Raw genomic sequence first — 19,615 nt, 5'->3', positions numbered from 1 at the left:
TTATGCAAGACCTTTTCCTAATCTTCGGTATAAAAATTATTTGCATTATTCGTGTCTCAAATCCAGATTACACCAAATTGCTCTTCATTTTCTCCAATGCTACTTATTTTCTGAGGCATCACATCATGTGTTTTAAAGAGTAATTAATGAATGTAAAGGATGAGCTCTGAGGAAGAGTCACACATGTTTGCAACCTATCCTCCTTCTCCACAGATGCTGCCAGACAGACTGAGTTTTTCCAGCGTTTCTGTTTTTGTTTCAGATTCTAGCACCCGGAGTAATTCGCTTTTATTTTAGTAAAGGATAAGTTTCTGATTTTGCACTGTGTCGTCACAGTTACCATAAATGCACGGTGGAAATTCAACCTGACAGATTTCCATTTTTCCGTCGGAAATCCGTGTACTGTGAATGTATTTCTCATTTTCCTCGAAATGGATCAAGGTGGTCACGCATTGTTCACACGCTAAGATCTTGCAAATACCAACAAAACAAGCAACAAGTTAATTTGTTTTACACGATGTTGAAGGAAGAATGCTGACCTATGCAACTCGGAGAATTCCCTACTCCTCCTGCCTGTGACCTGAAATATCCTGGGATTCAGTTCAAAGTCTCATCCGAAGCATTGGAATATCTGACAATGTGGCACTCCTTTATAGTGTCAGCTTAGATTCTCTGCTCAAATCCTGGAATAGAATCATAGAATCATAGAATTTACAGTGCAGAAGGAGGCCATTTGGCCCATCGAGTCTGCACCGGCCCTTGGAAAGGGCACCCTATCTAAGCCCACACCCCCACCCTATCCACGTAACCCAGTAACCCCACCCAACCCAACCCAACCGTTTTGGACACTAAGGGGCAATTTAGCATGGCCAATCCACCTAACCTGCACATCTTTGGACTGTGGGAGGAAACCGGAGCACCCGGAGGAAACCCACGCACACACGGGGAGAAAGTGCAAACTCCCCACAGACAGTGACCCAAGCCGGAAATCGAACCTGGGACCCTGGAGCTGTGAAGCAATTGTGCTAACCACTGTGCTACTGTGCCCCCCTTGAATAGGTTTTATGTGCAACATGGTAGCACAGTGGTTAACACTATTGCTTCACAGCTCCATGTCCCAGGTTCGATTCCCGGCTTGGGTCATTGTCTGTGCGGAGTCTGCACGTTCTCCCCGTGTCTGCGTGGGTTTCCTCCGGGTGCTCCGGTTTCCTCCCACAGTCCAAAGATGTGCAGGTTAGGTGGATTGGCCATGCTAAATTGCCCTCAGTGTCCAAAAATGTTTGGTGTGATTACTGTGTTACGGGGAATAGGGTGGAAGTGCGGGCTTAAGTCGGGTGATCTTATCAAGGGCCAGTGCCGACTCGATGGATTGAATGGCCTCTTTCGGCGCTGTAAATTCTATGATTCAAAATGTTAGGAAACAATAAAATGTATCACCGTGCCACATAAGGACCTAACTGATGGCTGAAAGCTTTATGAAAGAGATAGTTCTGAAGGAGGAAAGGAGGAAAGCGTGGTAGCCAGGTGGAGAGGTATTGAAGGGTATTCCAGGCTTGGGAAACAGGCAACTGAAGACCCGGCCACCTATGATGCAACAATTAAATTTGGGCATGCGCGAGCGGCCAGGGTTAGAGGAGTGCAGATCTCTTGGAGCACTGTGGGGCTGGAGGAGATTACAGAGATGACAAGGCCATGGAGAGATTTGAAAGTGTTTTAAAGGTGTTTTGAAATCAATGCATGCACAGGATTAGAACCAGCATACGTCAGTGAGCACAAGGGTGATAGGTAAATGGGACTTACTCTGCGATAGGATATGAGCAGCAACATTTTGGATGTTCACTAGTTTACAGAGGGTAAAATGTGGGAGACCAGTGAGGAGTACACTGAAATAAACAGACACAGAGGGAACAAAAACATGAATGGGTTCCAGGGGCAGATAAACCCAGACAGGGCAAATAGGTTGAGCAGTGTTACAGAGGTAGGAATAAGTGGTCTTTGTGATGGCATGAATATCAGCTCAGAAGTTCAACTTGGGATCAAATATGACACCAATGTTGCGACTGGCTGGATGTCAGACAGTTTTCTAGGAGAGAGATGGAGTCAGTTTTTAGGGGATGTTGATTGAAGGGGGAAGCAAAAATAGTGGCTCCGGACTTCCCAATGTTTAATTGGAGGAAGTCTCTGCTCATCCAGTCCTGGACGTTGGATAAGCAGCCTGATACCTTAGCAACAGTGGAGGAGTTGAGAGAGATGTTGGTGAGGTGGAGCTGGCAGTTATCAGCGTGCCTTTGAAAACTAGCCCTGTGCCTTTGGACAATGTCGCTGGGCAGCATGCGGATGAGAAATAGGAGAAGGCCAAAGGTCCTCGTGAAACGGACGTGCAGGAGCAGGATGGGAAACCATTGTGACTGATTCACTGGCTACAATTTGATGGATGAGAATGGAACCACGTGAGAGCAGTTTCAGCCAACTGGACGACAGTGGAAGGGCATTGGAGGGGGATGGTGTGCTCGACCGTATCAAGTGTAGCAGGCTGATCAGGAAGGATATAGAGGAAGAATTTAACTTTGTCACAATCACATCAGATGTAAAGAAGCTGGCTCAATACCAACTTCTCGAGAGGAACTGGGGTGGCCAATAAATGTTGACTCTGCAGTGATGCCCACATCTCATGAATGAATAAAGGGAAAGAAAATCCCTTTTAATTTTTGACAGCTTTTAAAGAAAATTCTGTTAATGCCTTCCCTGTTTCAGTGTCTTGAATCTTCCCTCATAACTATAATTTTTTGCCGTGGTTACATTCAGACTTCAATGCCTCATAATAATCTTTTTATTAGCGTACCAAGTAGGCTTACATTAACACTGCAATGAATTTACTGTGAAAATCCCCTAGTCGCCATACTCCTATTCGGGTACACAGAGGGAGAATTCAGAATGCCCGATTTATCTCACAAGCACGTCTTTCGGGACTTGTGGGAGGAAACCGGAGCACCCGGAGGAAACCCACGCAGACACGGGGAGAACGTGCAGACTCCGCACAGGTAGTGACCCAAGCAGGGAATCGAGCCCAGGTCCCTGGCACTCTGAAGCAATGATGCTAACCACCATGCTACCGTGCCGCCCACATGCTCTAAGGCACGGGCAATTTCAATACATTTTCTACAACTGGCTGTGGTGAACCACTGGATTAGGGGATGTAAGGTAGGACCTGCACTACAGGTTTGCCGGTAGCTCCTGCCGGCTGGCTCTGCCCACGGAGAACTGTATAAATATGCATGACCTCCAGTGCCCTGCCATTTCGCCAGCTGCAGCAGGAGGCCACGCATCTGACAGTAATAAAGCCACAGTTGTATCCAACTTTAGTCTTTGTGCAATTGATCGTGCATCAATTTATTACAGTCAGATGCGCGCAACTACCTGGTGAGTCCATCAAAGACTTCTGGCAGGCCCTAATTCCACTCGTCCGAGACTGTGACTGTCAGGCCGTTACGGCCGCCGAACACGCAAATCTCCTCATGTGCGATGCCATCGTGACGGGGATTGCGTCGGACTGCATCCGAGAACGATTGCTGGAAGGGGCCATGCTCGAACTGGCGGAGACGGAAACCGTGGCGCTCTCCATGACGGCCGCATCCCGTAACGTACAATCATGCCCCTCCCGCCGCGCTGCCCACCCTCCTACTCCTTCCTACCCCTCCTGGACCCCGCCGACGACCTCCTCAGTGGGGCCCTGCCTTCCCAATACGCCTGCGCCGCACGCCGATCCGCGCACCCCGGGAGTCCCCGCTGCTACTTCTGCGGTCAGCAGAAGCACCCCTGCCAACACTGCCCGGCCCGCACTGCAGTTTGTAAAGCCTGCAGTAAAAAGGGCCACTTCACGGCTGTGTGCCAGGCCCGTGCAGTCGCTGCGATCGTGCCCGCTATTGCCCCCTCCCCCACGCCAGACGCACAATGGGAGCCGCCACCTTCTCCTATCGGGTCCATGTGCGACCAACGGGCGCCGCCATCTTATCCCGACCCCGCAATGTGCGCACCATGGGAGCCGCCATCTTGACCCGACCCCGCAATGTGCGCACCATGGGCGCCGCCATCTTGTCCCCCACAGGGTCTCCAGACAGCCCAATATCGGAACCGCACACGCTCGCCACCCGAAGTATCCGATGGCTACCTGCAGCTTGCTTCGATGACGCTAGACCAATCTCGCCCGCACAACCTGGCCAGCGCATCGACGATGGTTAAAATCAATGGCCACGCGACCTCGTGCCTGCTGGACTCCGGGAGCACCGAAAGCTTTGATCACCCAGATACGGTAAGGCACTGCTCCCTCACGGTCCACCCTGCCAATCAAAGGATCTCACTAGCCTCCGGATTCCACTCCGTCCCGATCCGAGGCTTTTGTACAGTCACCCTCACGGTCCAGGGTGTATAATTTAGCAACTTCCGCCTCTACGTCCTTCCTAATCTCTGCGCTGCACTCCTGTTGGGCCTGGACTTCCAGTACAACCTCCAGAGCCTCACCCTCAAATTCAGCGGGCCCTTACCCCCCCTTACCGTTTGCGGCCTCGCGACCCTCAAGGCCGATCCCCCTCCCTTTTTGCCAATCTAACTGTGGATTGCAAGCCCGTTGCCACTAGGAACAGACGGTACAACACCCAGGACAAGACCTTCATCAGGTCCGAAGTCCAGCGGCTGCTTAAGGATGGTATTATCGAGGCCAGCAACAGCCCCTGAAGAGCCCAAGTGGTAGTGGTTAAAACTGGGGAGAAACACAGGATGGTCGTGGACTACAGCCAGACCATCAATTGGTACATGCAGCTCGACGCGTACCCCCTCCCACGCATATCTGATATGGTCAATCAGATTGAGCAATACCGGGTCTTCTCAACAATTGACTTGAAATCCGCCTACCACCAGCTCCCCATCCGGAAGTCGGACCGGCCATACACGGCCTTCGAGGCGGGCGGTCGCCTCTCCCACTTCCTTAGGGTCCCTTTCGGTGTCACAAATGGGGTCTCGGTCTTCCAAAGAGAGATGGACTGAATGGTCGACCTGTACGGTTTGCGGGCCACCTTTCCGCACTTAGATAATGTCACCATCCGCGGCCATGACCAGCAGGACCACGATGCCAACCTCGATAAATTCCTCTGCACTGCCACTCTTCTCAACCTGACCTATAACAAAGAGAAGTGTGTGTTCAGCACGACCCGGTTAGCCATTCTCGGCTATATAGTCCAAAACGGACTTCTCGGGCCCGATCCCGACCGCATGCGCCCCCTCATGAAACTTCCCCTCCCCCACTGCCCCATGGCCCTCAAACGCTGCCTGGCGTTCTTTTCCTACTACGCTCAGTGGGTCCCAAACTATGCGGACAAGGCCCGCCCACTCATCCAGACCACCCAATTCCCCCTCACGGCGGAGGCACAACATGCTTTCACCCGCATCAGCGCAGACATCGCCAAAGCCGGGATGCGCGCAGTGGATGAGTCACTGCCTTTCCAAGTAGAAAGCGACGCTTCAGACGTCGCCCTTGCCGCCACTCTAAACCAGGCAGGCAGACCCGTGGCATTCTTTTCCCGCACTCTTCATGCCTCTGAAATCCGATGCTCATCCGTCAAAAAGGAGGCCCAAGCTATCGTTGAAGCTGTGCTGCATTGGAGGCATTACCTGGCCGGTAAGAGATCACTCTCCTTACGGACCAACGGTCGGTAGCCTTCATGTTCAATAACACACAGCGGGGCAAGATCAAAAATGATAAAATCTTGCTGTGAAGAATCGAGCTCTCCACCTATAATTACGAGATCTTGTATCGCCCCGGTGAACTCAACGAGCCCCCAGACGCCCTCTCCCGAGGTACATGTGCCAGCACACACAAGTGGACCAACTCTGGGCCCGACACGACAGCCTTTGTCACCCGGGGGTCACTCGATTGTACCATCTAGTCAAAGCTCGCAATCTGCCCTACTCCGTCGAGGAAGTAAGGACAGGCACCAGGGACTGCCAGGTCTGTACGGACTGCAAGCCACACTTCAACCGGCCTGACCGTGCGCGCCTGGTGAAGGCTTCCCTCCCCTTTAAACACCTCAGTGTGGATTTCAAAGGGTCCCTCCCCTCCACCGACCATAACACATACATTCTCAGTGTGGTCGACGAGTACTCCAGATTCCCTTTCGCCATTCCATGCCCCGATATGACGTCTGCCACCGTCATCAAGGCCCTCAGCACCATCTTCGCCCTGTTCGGTTTCCCCGCCTACATCCACAGTGACAGGGGATCCTCATTCATGAGCGATGAGCTGCGGCAGTTCCTGCTCAGCAGGGGTATAGCCTCCAGCAGGATGACCAGCTACAACCCCCGGAGAAATGGGCAAGTAGAACGGGAGAATGGGACGGTTTGGAGGGCCATCCAGCTGGCCCTACGGTCCAGGAACCTCCCAGCCTCTCGCTGGCAGGAGGTCCTCCCTGATGCTCTACACTCCATCCAGTCACTATTGTGCACAGCCACTAATACCACAACCCATGAACGAGTCGTTACCTTCCCCAGGAAGTCCACATCCGGGGTGTCGCTCCCGACTTGCCTCGCAGCTCCAGGACCGGTCCTTCTCCGTAGGCACGTCCGACTCCACAAGGCGGACCCCTTGGTGGACAGGGTTCACCTGCTCTACGCCAAGCCTCAATATGCCTACATTGAGTTCCCCGACGGCCGCCAAGATACTGTCTCACTCATGGACCTGGCACCGTCAGGTTCCACCCCAACACCCCCTCCCACCCATGCGCCCCCCGCCCTCCTCTCACTGCACCGCCAATATTGACCCCACCAGCCCACCCCTCCCCCTTTTTCGCACAAGAGGACGAAAAGGACTTTGGCACGCTCCCGGAGTTCCCCGATGACTGGTCAGCATCAGCAATGCCACCACCGCCATCGGTGCCACCTCCACCACCGACTTCGCCGCCACCGATACGCTGCTCCCAATGAAGCACCAAGGCACCGGATCGGCTGCACCTTTGACGGACTCTGGACCGTCAACATGGACTTTTCTTTTTCCTACCACTGTACATAATTGCACTAATTGTATATAGTTTCACGTCACCCCCGCCGGACTCATTTTTAACAGGGGGTGAATGTGGTGAAGCATTATAATAGGAGATGTTATGTAGGACCTGCACTACAGGTTCGCCGGTAGCTCCTGCCGGCTGGCTCCGCCCATGGAGAACTGTATAAATATGCATGACCTCCAGTGCCCTGCCATTTCGCCAGCTACAGCAGGAGGCCACGCATCTGACTGTAATAAAGCCACAGTTGTATCCAACTTTAGTCTTTGTGCAATTGATCGTGCATCACTGGCTTCCCAAACTATCCATTGTTATCTAACTGCGGCCTAACTGCGGCCTTCTTGTTTTACTCCTGACTTCCATGTTTTCAATATTTGAATTAACTCCAAGGAGCTCCTTTATTAAATCAGCTTAGACACTGCATGCAGGTCACGAGTCAGATTGTAGTTTGCAGTGCATACCAAAACCCCAGCAAGAAAAATACTTCACAGTCTTGTTAAAATTTAGACTCCCTTCAATGGAGTGAGCATTGATTCTGCCCCAAATCACTGATCCAATTTTAGTTTGAAGTTGGAGATTCACTTTTTTTTAGATTTCAGCACCTTCCCCCCACCCCCACCCCCCGCTCCACTCCCCCACGCTCCCACCTAATATTATCCGTGGGTTTTCTCGGAAAGGAGAGGATTCAGACAGCTTGATAGAACAAGCCTTATTATAATCCCACTCATCCTTTGCCCTGCAGTAGCACACAGCTAGAGCTGAATTGCAATTTAATGATAATCCGTGCCTGTCCTTTACCAGGGCAAAGGCACAGTGCAAGAACTAAGTATGTCACATTATATAATGTACACTGACAGATGTGTGGCATTGTTCATAGACAGTTTGGAGTGTGACGTTCCATATATGTAGTTTATAACGAGCTCATTTTGTTTCTTGGTGAGAGTTTGTGGCAGCTGTTTCTCAGTCCAAGCAGATCTCTGGACTGCTGACTCTCTGGAGCTGGCTTGCGACGATAAGACTGAACTAAATAAATATACAAACAAAGAGTAGGAGTGGACCATTCAGGCTGCTTGAGCATGCTCCCCCATTTAATGCGATCATGGCTGATCCGGTAGTGACCTCAAATCTGTACCCCGACCATCCCCGGCAACCTACCGTCCGCTTGCTGACCAAGAATCTATTCACCTCCGCCTGAACAATATTCAAAGACTCTGCTTCCAGCGCCTTTGCAAGAAGAGAGTTCCCAGACTCACAACTTTCTGAGTGAAAAAATATTGCTTCAATTTTAAATGGGAGATCCCTCATTTTTAAACTAGTTCTACTGATGCTGCTTTTTCAGGAAGTGATGTTTGGACACTTGTGAAAATATAAGTATAACTGCTGTGATTAGTGCATCCAGGTCAGAATCAGAGAATTTAACGTGCAGAATGAGGCCATTTGTCCCATCGAGTCTGCACCAGCCCTTGGAAAGAGCACCCTACCTAGGCCCACGCCCTCACCTAGTCCCTGTAGCCCCACCTAACCTTTTGGACACCAATGGGCAATTTATCATGGCCAATCTACCTAACCTGCACATCTTTGGACTGTGGGAGGAAACCGGATCACCCGGCGGAAACCCACGCTGACACTGGGAGAAAGTGCAAACTCCACACAGACAGTCACTCGAGGCCGGAATTGAACCTGGGACCCTGGTGCTATGAGGCAGCAGTGCTAACCACTGTGTCACCACGTCGCCAGAAGTGCCAGTAACTCCGGGCACACCAAATAGCCTGAGAGCCTACTGAAGAACAGCTTTCTAGTTTGGTTCCTCTACCCATCCTTCTTTAATTCTTTCCTTTTCTTTGTTGACATTGTCCTATTTATTGTTTACTCTCCGCTTGTGTAGTTTACTTTTCTTCTGTTTCTTTGTTACATGCTCTGCGTTTCTGATGCTTCGAGAAGGACCACAAATAACTTGCACAATTAACTTGGCACGCCTGCCGTTCCACAAACGTTTGCCTTCGTCATGAAGCTGGATTCATGGGTTCCCGTGACGAGTTGAAATATTTTATATGTTCCAGGTCAGCACCACTTCTTAATCAAATATTCAAAGGATTTCCATCAATCAAAAAACAAAAGACAGAATCCAAGTCGAATCCCGCTCTCCGCCCTACCATACAGTTGTGGATGAGAATGAAGCAAGTGGAGAAAGATGACAAACTGATTTGAAAGCTATGTGACATGGAGAAGAGTTTGTCTTTTGAGTCTCTTGATCCGTCCAAGAGAATCTGAGATTATCTGTGCTGGTTATACCAGCTATTAACTCTCCAATTTCTGTTGGGGCAATGCAATTGGAAGGCCAGCTTAAAACAACACAAGTTGGGAACAGGAAAGATGGTCTGTAAGGCATGGTGTACACATTAAGCAAATGTATCTGTTGTTCGTTTTGAGTATCTTCTCTCTCCTTTCCTCCTTGAAGACTGGTGTGGAGTGTTAGAAGGATTTAGCAAGCTGATAAACATCCTCCTTTGAGCGATGAGAATGTGTTTTGCCACGGCCAACAAGTCCTGGATTGGGACATGAACCCAGGGCCTTCCAACACAGAGGTAGGAGCACGAGCAACGGGGTCACTCGAGCTCCGCTGCATCCGCTTGCGCCGGGAGTCAAGCTGTAACCTAAAACATTGCTGAGCATTTTGGCGCAAATGACTTCTGCCACTCAGCTGCAATCAGAAAAAGGAACCAGAATTCTAACTTGAATCGGGGTGGAGGTGGGGGGGGGGAATAAACAAGGTACTGAACTCACTGAGAAACAGGATTGTGTGTTAAAATGTCAGCATAACATTAGATCTGTTCCTGAACAAGAATAAATCAAATCCAGGCAAGAATGTAAGCAGGGGAGAGAGGCTTATCTTACAGAAAGGTGTCAAAATGAAATTGTGATGTGCAGTTTTCTTTCAGAAAAAGAATGATCACAGCCAAGTAAAGGGACAAGAGAACAAAGGACGGTGGCTTATCACACAAAACTATCATGAAAGCTGCAGGGATGTGCAAAGATACTGGAAACAATAGGTGTCAGAGCTTCAGGCAACAACAATGGCACTCCAGGGACCTGTTTGAAGGAAAGTTAAATTTTCCTTCTGGATATAGGATTCAAATGCTAATTTGCTCACTCTAGCCCTTTTCACGGGATTTCTGAACCATCTATTGCACTGCAGCTGAGAATTGCCAAAAGCTGCTTTAAGATTTTCCCTGTTTTTACTGAAATTGTGAGATACCAATGTCAGTAAGTAAGTTTGAGCCTTTATCGCTATTAAATCTGACTCCCTTATCAGGCGGCAGGCTCACAGATCCATTTTGTTTCCCCTTAGGTCCATTAGTGTGATATCAGGAAAAGCAAGCCAGCTTGGAACTGGCATGCTCTCAGCATATAAATTAACAGGGGGCCAATATTAAAAGCTCCTTACAGACGTGCTTACAACACACAGCATGTGCAGGCTTCCAGGATCAGATTCACCTTTGTGAGAACCATCTTGTCAATGCAAGCACCCATCATGGATTTGATGGGCCAAATAGCCTCCTCCTGTGCATTCATGACTCTGTGAAATGAAATAGGATGAAAAGCACTGGAAGACATCCAGCTCTGCTTTATCTCAGAACCACATGACACCCATGAACGAACGCCAGTGCAAAACTAAACTGTAAATGTAGTTTGAACATGCCATTTTCTCAGTTATTGGTTTTAATCTTGAAGTAATTCAGGGGAATACACCATCTGCTAATTTTGTTGTTTGAAATCATTCCTGAATTTTATAAGAAAGATGCACTTAGGTACATAGGGAGGCAAGGTGGCACAGTGGTTAGCTCTGCTGCCTCACAGCACCAGGCACCCGGTTTCCATTCCAGCATTAGATGGCTGTCTGTGGAGTTTGTACATTCTCCCTGTGCCTGCGTGGGTTTCCTCCGGGTGCTCCAGTTTCCTCCCACAGTCCATAGATATGTAAGTTAGGTAGATTAGCCATGCTAAATTGCCCCTTAGCTGATTAGGTGGGGTTACGGGCATAGGACGGGGGAGTGGGCCTAGGTAGGGTACTCTTTCAGAGGGTCAGTGCATACACGATGGGTGGAATGGCCGCCTTCTACACTGTACAGATTCTATGATGTATTTGCACAGGCATACACCCCTACCCTTCGAAATAACACATCCACCTGAGAGGGTAGACAAGGGGCGGAAACCTCCGACATGCCGCGCCGAAATCGCGCTCGACGTGGGGGTGGTCAATTACCCAAAATAGGCTCCCACGCCGCAATTTGCACGTGCGCGATTAATGTGGCGCCGGTTGGGGGCCGTTGAAAAAGGCCCCCCTGGCGTTTCTCCACGCTTGACGGGCCGAATGCCCACCGAGTCCTGCCGGCGTGGTTCTAACGTGGTTCCACCCGGTGGGAACTCGGAGTCGCGGCTGATGTGGGCGTTATGGTGGGGGCGGGGGGGGAGGGGGGAGGGGGCGTGGGAATCGGACACCGGGGGGGCCTCGATGAAGGGGAGGCCCGCGATCGGGGGCCACCGATCGGCGGCCCATCGCAATCTGGGAGCGACCTATCTTCCTCCGCGCGGGCCCACTGTGTCGCTCCGCCATGTCGGCGGCACCCGCGCCGAGGTGGGCCGCCGCATGCATGCACGGACCCGCTTGTGGCCGCCGTGTGCATGCGCGGCCGTGGGGTCTGTAAAGCAGGGCCCCACCGGCAGCCAGAGCTGAGGGAAGCATGCCGAGGTCCTGCTAGCCCCCTGGAAAACGGGGAATCATCCCGGACTTTCGTTTTCCGGCGGGCGTGGGGACTTAGTCCCCCAAAGGGAGAATCCCACCCAAGATCTTGATTTAATGTCTCAGCGGGAAGGTTGTGCAGCACTCCCTCAGTTGTACGCTGTTCTATCAGCCTGGATTATTTCTTTGCGCAAGCCCCAACTAGACATATCCTTCTGTCTCAGAGGTGCATGTGCCTCAGTGAGCCGTGGCTGACACTACTCATTCTGAATTAAAGTCCCACACCATGATTTTACCTCATGGCCCAGCCTACCAATTGGGCGTAATTCTGGGATAATGCTGCATTGTCAGACCATTCTTTGGTTGTGATTTCTAAACTGTAGTCTCTGTTCCAATGACACAGCAACAGCAAACATCAGATTTGGGGATGGGCGTAGGCCATTCAGCCCTTCAAGCATGCTCTGCTGTTCAGCAAGATCATGATTGAAATTTATAGCCTCAAATCCGCATTCGCACCTACCTCCAAAACCCTTTATTATGGTCCCAGACCAGACCCCAACAGTGGGCAGAATATAGGATGGAAACCCCAATATTTTAGTTTATTTTCAGACTGTGTGGAAAGTCTGATTCGCTCCAGGAGTGATTGCATGAAGAAATAGGCATTTGGTATTTCTAAAACAAAACTTTATTATGAATAAGATATCAAACTTTTAACTTCACAACTGAACAGAACAGCTTACAATTAACCTTCAACACAACTATAAAATTTCCAATTAAACAATAAGAAAATAAACATGCAGCTCTCAAACTATCTTACTGTGGGAGAATGGTGCACTCAGCATCAGGCAGATCAGAAGGCAAATCCTCTGTTCAAAATTTCTCCAACAACTGCCTCTCTAATGCTTTCAAAAATTGGTTCCACCCAGCAATGTCCTCATGTCATGTGAGAGTACCTTTAAGAAATGGGTGTTTAAGAAAAGTACCTTTAAGAAATGGGTGTTTATCAGTGATGCCAGAGTGTGGGTGGAGCTGGGCTGTCTGTCAGCTTTTTACTTTCGTTTTAGGCTGTTTGTTGCTGGGTGTATATTTGTTTTGTTTTCAGTGTTGGAGCTGAAGCCAGACCAAGCAGGTGTACTGTTGTTCTCTCTGCCATGAAAAGACTATCTCTTGATCATTTGGTGAATTTAGAATTATAAATGTTCTCAGTAGTGAATGTAAACCTAATGTGCTTCTGTTAAACGGTCTTTCTTTTGTCTTCTGGATGTTGTTTGGGAAGTTATTAAGGATTACTTAGTGTTGTATTCTTTGGGGGTTGTATTTGAATTAATGGCTGCTAAGATGTTCACTGTATGCTTTAAAAAGGTTAACTTGAGTTCATAGAATAAACATTGTTCTACTTTAAAAAATATTTTTCCATTTCTGCTGTACCACACCTGTAGAGTGGGCCGTGTGCTCCCCATACCACAATCTATTAAAAGGTGTGGGTCAGATGAACTCCATGATACACTTTGGGGTTCTCTAAACCCTGGCCCATAACACTCATCTCCCCAAGCTGGAAAACAACTTATCTCTGCAGGCTGCAAAGCACATTAGCTGCTCAGGGTCTTCCCCAGTCAAACCACAGTCCATTAGCCTAGACTGAAGAACACATTCGTTGTCAATTTCACATTCTATTGGGCAGTATGGTGGTGCAGTGGTAGCAATGGGGCTACACCGCTGAGGACCCGGGTTCGAATCCCGGCCCTGGGTCACTGTCCATGTGGAGTTTGCACATTCTCTGCTGGGGTTTCACCCCCACAACCCCTTAATTGGAAAAAAATAATTGGGTAATAAACTTAAATAAATAAAAAAAATTAACATTCTATTCACTTGAAGCAAAACAAAATCCTTTTTAAACACCGTTGCAGCCAAACACACTATACCCCCAGGCATTTAACTCTTAACATGCCTCAATGTTAGGAAGCCAATATTCCTAAAATCTTCCAATCATCACACATAGTTAGCCAGCATGGGTCATGATGATTGGCCGACGTGGATCCCAAAGATTGGCTCGTTGCCAAAAATGAGTCCCGGGAAAAAACACTGATTTACAGTGCTATCAATGCTAATGTGTTACCCCCTTCCATTATGAATTAATTTTTTGATGTGCCACTTTGCCAAATAATTTCTGGAAGTCTATGAGCAGCACATCCACAGGATTCCCTTTATACTCATTGCCTGTTACTTCCTCAAAGAACTCTAATGAAGATTTCTTTTCACAAAACCATGCTGACTTTGCCTGATTACATTGAGATTTTCTGTGTGCCCTGCTGTAATCTCTTTAACATTGACAGATGTTAGGCTAACTGGGCCATAACTTTGTGTTTTCTGTCTTTCCCCTTTCTGAATCAAGGGGTCACATTCGGTATTTTCTAATTTAATGGGACCTTTCTAGAATCTAGGAAATTTTGGAAAATTAATGTTACCGTATCCCAGCTGCCACCTCTAGGAAAAAGTCCATCTGGACCTGGAGGCTTGTCAGCTTTTAGTTCTAAATAGTTTTCTCAGGACCCTTTCCCTGGTTACCATAATTGTTTTCAGTTTTCCCCTCGGTTTCACCTCCTGATTCATAATTAACCCTGAGATGTTACTTGTGTCCTCTGCAGTGAAGACATATGCAAATACCGATTCAATTCATCTGCAGTTTCTTTATTTTCCACATTTAATTCCCCAGGCTCTTTCACTCTCGAGGACCAATGCTCCCTTGTTTGCTTTCTCTTTTTCTTTTCAAAATACCTGAAGAAACCATTACTATATGTTTTTATATTTCTAGCTAGCTTTCGCTCATACTCCGTATTAAATAATAAATAAATAAAATAAATAATCTTTATTGTCATAAGTAGGCTTACATTAACACTGCAATGAAGTTACTGTGAAAAGTCCCTAGTCGCCACATTCCGGCGCCTGTTCGGGTACACAGAGGGAGAATGCATAATAATAATAATAATAATCACTTATTGTCACAAGTAGGCTTCAATGAAGTTACTGTGAAAAGCCCCTAGTCGCCACATTCCGGTGCCTGTTCGGGGAGGCCGGTACGGGAATTGAACCCGTGTTGCTGGCCTTGTTCTTCATTAACCTTCCAGACATTATTTTTATATAAATTTAGAGTACCCAATTTGTTTTTCCAATTAAGGGGCAATCCACCTCACCTGCTCATTTTTGGGTTGTGGGGGTGAAACCCACACAGACACGGGGAGAATGTGCAAAATCTACACGGACAGTGACCCAGGGCTAGGATTCGAACAAGGGTCCTCAGCGCCGTAGGCAGCAGTGCTAACCACTGTGCCACGTGCCACCATTCATTTGAACATGTTTTGCTGTTCTTCATATTCTACTCAATTTTCTGACCTGCCACTCATTTTTGTGGAATTATCCACTTTTTCTTTCAATTGGGTGCTGTCATCAACTTCTTTAGTTAGCCACAGATGGTGCATCCTTCCCATTAAAGTATTCCTTTCTCACTGGAATATATCTGTTCTGCATATTCTGAAATATCTCTTTAAATGTCTGTCACGTGATCCTCTGCTGACCTATTCGTTAACCTAATTTATCAGTTCACATTAGCCAACTGTTTTCATGTCCTCACAATTGCCCTTATTTAAGTTTAAAACACTGGTGTCAGATCCACTCTTCTCTTCCTCAAACTGAATGCAAAATTCAATTATATTATGATCACTACTGCCGAGGGGGGCTTTCACTATGAAGTCATTAATTAATCCTGTCTCATTATACATTACCAGATCTAGTATAGCCTCATCTCTTGCTGGCTGTGGAATGTGGTGCTCTAAGAAAAGGTTCCAAAAATGTTCTACAAACTCATCATCCAGACTACCTTTTCCAATCAGGGAAGGGATTCTCCGACCCCCCCGCCGGGTTGGAGAATCGCCGGGGGGTGACGTGAATTCCGCCCCCGCCGGCCGCCGAATTCTCCGGCACCGGAGATTCGGCGGGGGCGGGAATCGCGCCGCGCCGGTCGGCGGGCCCCCCCGGCGATTCTCCAGCCCTCGATGGGCCGAAGTACCGCTGCTATAATGCCGGTCCCACCGGTGTGAATTAAACCACCTCCCTTACCGGCGGGACTGGGTGGCGCGCGTGGGCTCCGGGGTCCTGGGGGGGCGGGGGTGCGGGCAATCTGGCCCCGGGGGGCGCCCCCACGGTGGCCTGGCGCGCGATCAGGGCCCACCGATCCACGGGCGGACCTGTGCCATGGGGGCACTCTTTTACTACATGTCGGCCATGTAGGTCTCCGCGATGGCCGACGCGGAGGTGACCCCCCCCTGCGCATGCGCGGGGATGATGTCAGCAGCCGCTGATGCTCCCACCCATGCGCGGACTTCCGCCGGCTGGCGGAGTCCCTTTGGCCCCGGCTGGCGTGGCGCCAAAGGCCTTCCACGCCAGCCGGCGGGACGGCAACCACTCCAACGCGGCCCTAGCCCCTAAAGGTGAGGGCTTGGCCCCTAAAGGTGCGGAGAAATCCCTACCTTTGGGGCGGCCCAACGCCGGAGTGGTTCACACCACTTCATCCTGCCGGGACCCCCCCGCCCGCCGGATAGGGGAGAATCCCGCCCCTGATTTGTCCAATTTATATGCAGCTTAAAATCTCCGATGATTATCATTGTACCTTTTTATCAAGCCCACCATATTTCTTCCTGTAAACACTGTCCTAGTATGGTTACTATTAAAGGGTCTATAAGTCACCCCACATGTTACTCCTTACCTTTATCATTTTGCATCTCTACCCAAACTGATTCAAGTCCTGGTCTCCACCGCTGAGGTCCTCTCTCTCTATTGTACCAATTTTGTTTATAACTAACAAATCTATTCCTCCACAACAACAACTTATATTTATGTGGCACCTTTACAGAATAAACATTTTCCAAGGCACTTCATGGAAGCATTATTAAACAAAACGTGAAACTGGGTTTAGTCAGGATGTGGAGATGCCGGTGTTGGACTGGGGTCGGCACTTTCCTAACTAAACCCAGTAAGAAGTCTTACAACACCAGGTTAAAGTCCAACAGGCTTACTTGGAATCACTAGCTTTCGGAGCGTAGCTCCTTCATCAGGCGACTCACCCGATGAAGGAGTCATCCTCAAAACTAGTGATTCCAAATAAACCTGTTGAACTTTAACCTGGTGTTGTAAGACTCCTTACTGGGTTTAGTCAGGAAAGTTTAAGGGAAAGAGATGTGGGTAAGAAATTTCAGAGCTCACGGCATAGATGCAGGCATGGCTGCCACTGGTTCAGCGATTAAATCTGAGTAATAAAGAGGTCAGAATTAGTTGAGCACAAATACCTCAGGGGATTATGGGACAGGAGGAGATTACAGAGATAGGTGAGGCCATGGAGCGATTTGAAAACTAGCAAGAGAATTCTCAGATCAGGATGTTGCCTGACTGAGAGATGATGTAGATCAGAGGGTGCAGAGGTGATAGGTCGACTCGACTTGGCACTCCAGTTAAGATATGTGTAGCAGAGTTTTGGATGACCTCAAGTTTGTGGAAGATAGAATGTGGAAATCCAGCTGGGCCTTGTTTGGAATAGTCACGCCACGAGGTAACAAAGGTATGAAAGAGAGTTTCAGCAGCACATGGATATTAAAGATTCCTTGGTACTTTGGGATACTGGTGCTAAACGATTTATATTATGAGGACTCAATGCATAGGTTACGCTTGCATTGCCTGAGTACAGAAGATTAAGCGGTAATTTAGTTGAAGTGTTTCAGCAGATTGTGTAAATAGAGAGAAATTATTTCCTCTAGTGGTGTAGTCCAAAACAAGGGGGAATTGCCCCTGAGTGACCTAGCTGTAATTTCAAGGTTATGTCAGACTGTACCTCCTCGGGGTTCTGAAACTCTCACTGCAAGCATCGATAAATTGAAAGTTTCACAACTGAGGATGATTGTTTTTCATTAGGCAAAGATATTAAACGTTACTGAACAAAGGTGGGGGAATGGAGTTGAGAAACATGGTGTAATTAAATGGCAGGGCAGACATGAGGGGCTGAATAATCCACTCTTGTCCATATGTTTTAGAAGGATATTTGTCACAGTCGCGAACATTCCACCCAATAGATATCACCAGAAACAGGTTAGCCACTCTCCCACTTCATCATTCTTTGCAGAACCTGGCTGGATCAAAAAGGCTGCCACATTTGTCTGTGTGTCATGGTTTGCCTTGTAATGAAATGAAAAAATTAAATGAAAATGAAAATCGCTTATTGTCACAAGTAGGCTTCAATGAAGTTACTGTGAAACGCCCTAGTCGCCACATTCCGGCGCCTGTTCGGGGAGGCTGGTATGGGAACAGTAGTAACATGAATTTAACAAATCATAATAGATGCGACCCACCCAGCAACAGGTAGAAATCTTCCCAGCAACAGCAGTAGCCAGTATTTAAAAGACCGATTGAGAGGTGTTTCTCCTGTAATGAGATTAGAAGGCATTTAGATAGAATCAGATGTGAATAGCTTATTAGTAGAAAGAGCTCACCTAGACGAGTGAGACATCAATGAGGTCTACACATGCTAATGTCTAGAGTCAAGGAATTTGATAGGGGCAGACAGCCAAAGACACAGAAAGCAGATTCAAAGTGGAAGAAAGGTATTATTACCAGGACCCTCAGAGTAAGGCAGGCCAGTTGACACCTAGCAGCCTCAGAAGCAGACAAACCAATTTCCAGTTAGCAACCTGGAGGCCAAGTTTTACTTCGAATAGCCACCATGCCTTCGAGCTAAGGCAGTGCAGAAAACCTTTGTAACGGCAGTTTAAACATCTTCACTGGACCTGGGCAAGAGGTTTCCCTGACTTGAGTATCCTCCTGCATTGTGTGGGAACTGATTTTGACTTATAGATCTATTTGGATGTTGTTTGGGGGAAAGGAGATGCCTTAAGGATTTTAGGGATCGTACTTGGAACAAAGGTTTTTTATTCTACATAAATTGTGCATGTGTTTAAGAATTCATATACTTAATTGTCTTCGGGTGGATTTAGTCTTGTTCATGTGTATGCCTTTATTTAATTAAATAATTGTTACACAATCATGGGTTACTTATTCTCACTGGGGTTTTATTTGACAACTCCAAAAACAAAACCATACACCCCCACGAATCAGTGTTCCAAGTTGGGATAACCTTGCAGATATCTTCAGCCTAGATCATGACATGCGTGACAACAGTCATTGCACCTGAATAAGTCTTTCATTGCGTAGAAAAGGAATAACTTGAAGGGGAAGCATTACTGTAACTAACTATTGTATCAATCAAACAGTTCTTAAAAACTGGAAATCAATGATAACTGGGCTCTCATATTTAATGTTAAATGTCCCAGGTGGCAAGCTGCATTTTTAAATGTCTGGACTTCAGGTTATTTCCCTGCATTGTTGTCTGGTTCGGGATTGATTTAAGTCAGACGCTCCACAGGAAGACAACGCTACAAGACAAGTGCCTGACAGAAAAAAAGAGTGAGACATTTCCAAACCTATTTGAACACATGGAGCTGTGCTGATTTTATTGGATGAACACATGCCAAAATAGGGTTTATTTTAAACCAAAATGAATGAGGTGTGGCAGGTCAGATTTACGCTGAGCCTCCTTTGTGACATGCAATGGCTTTCTTTTTGCTTCGAGCGATTGTGGGGAAACATCACAATTTTGGCACATAAAGAGATTTTTTTTTTGACCATTGTAACTGAGCCGGAATAAGCTCCACATCACAGTTAACTACTGTAATCCGATTTCCTTGCTTTTTCCTCATAGCCTTCAATATTTTTCCTCTTCAGATGT

This window comes from Scyliorhinus torazame, chromosome 21 (genome assembly GCF_047496885.1).
Source record: "Scyliorhinus torazame isolate Kashiwa2021f chromosome 21, sScyTor2.1, whole genome shotgun sequence".
In the NCBI taxonomy this organism is placed as follows: Eukaryota; Metazoa; Chordata; class Chondrichthyes; order Carcharhiniformes; family Scyliorhinidae; genus Scyliorhinus; species Scyliorhinus torazame.
The sequence above is the reverse complement of the archived record's forward strand: the minus strand, read 5'-3'. Positions refer to the sequence as shown.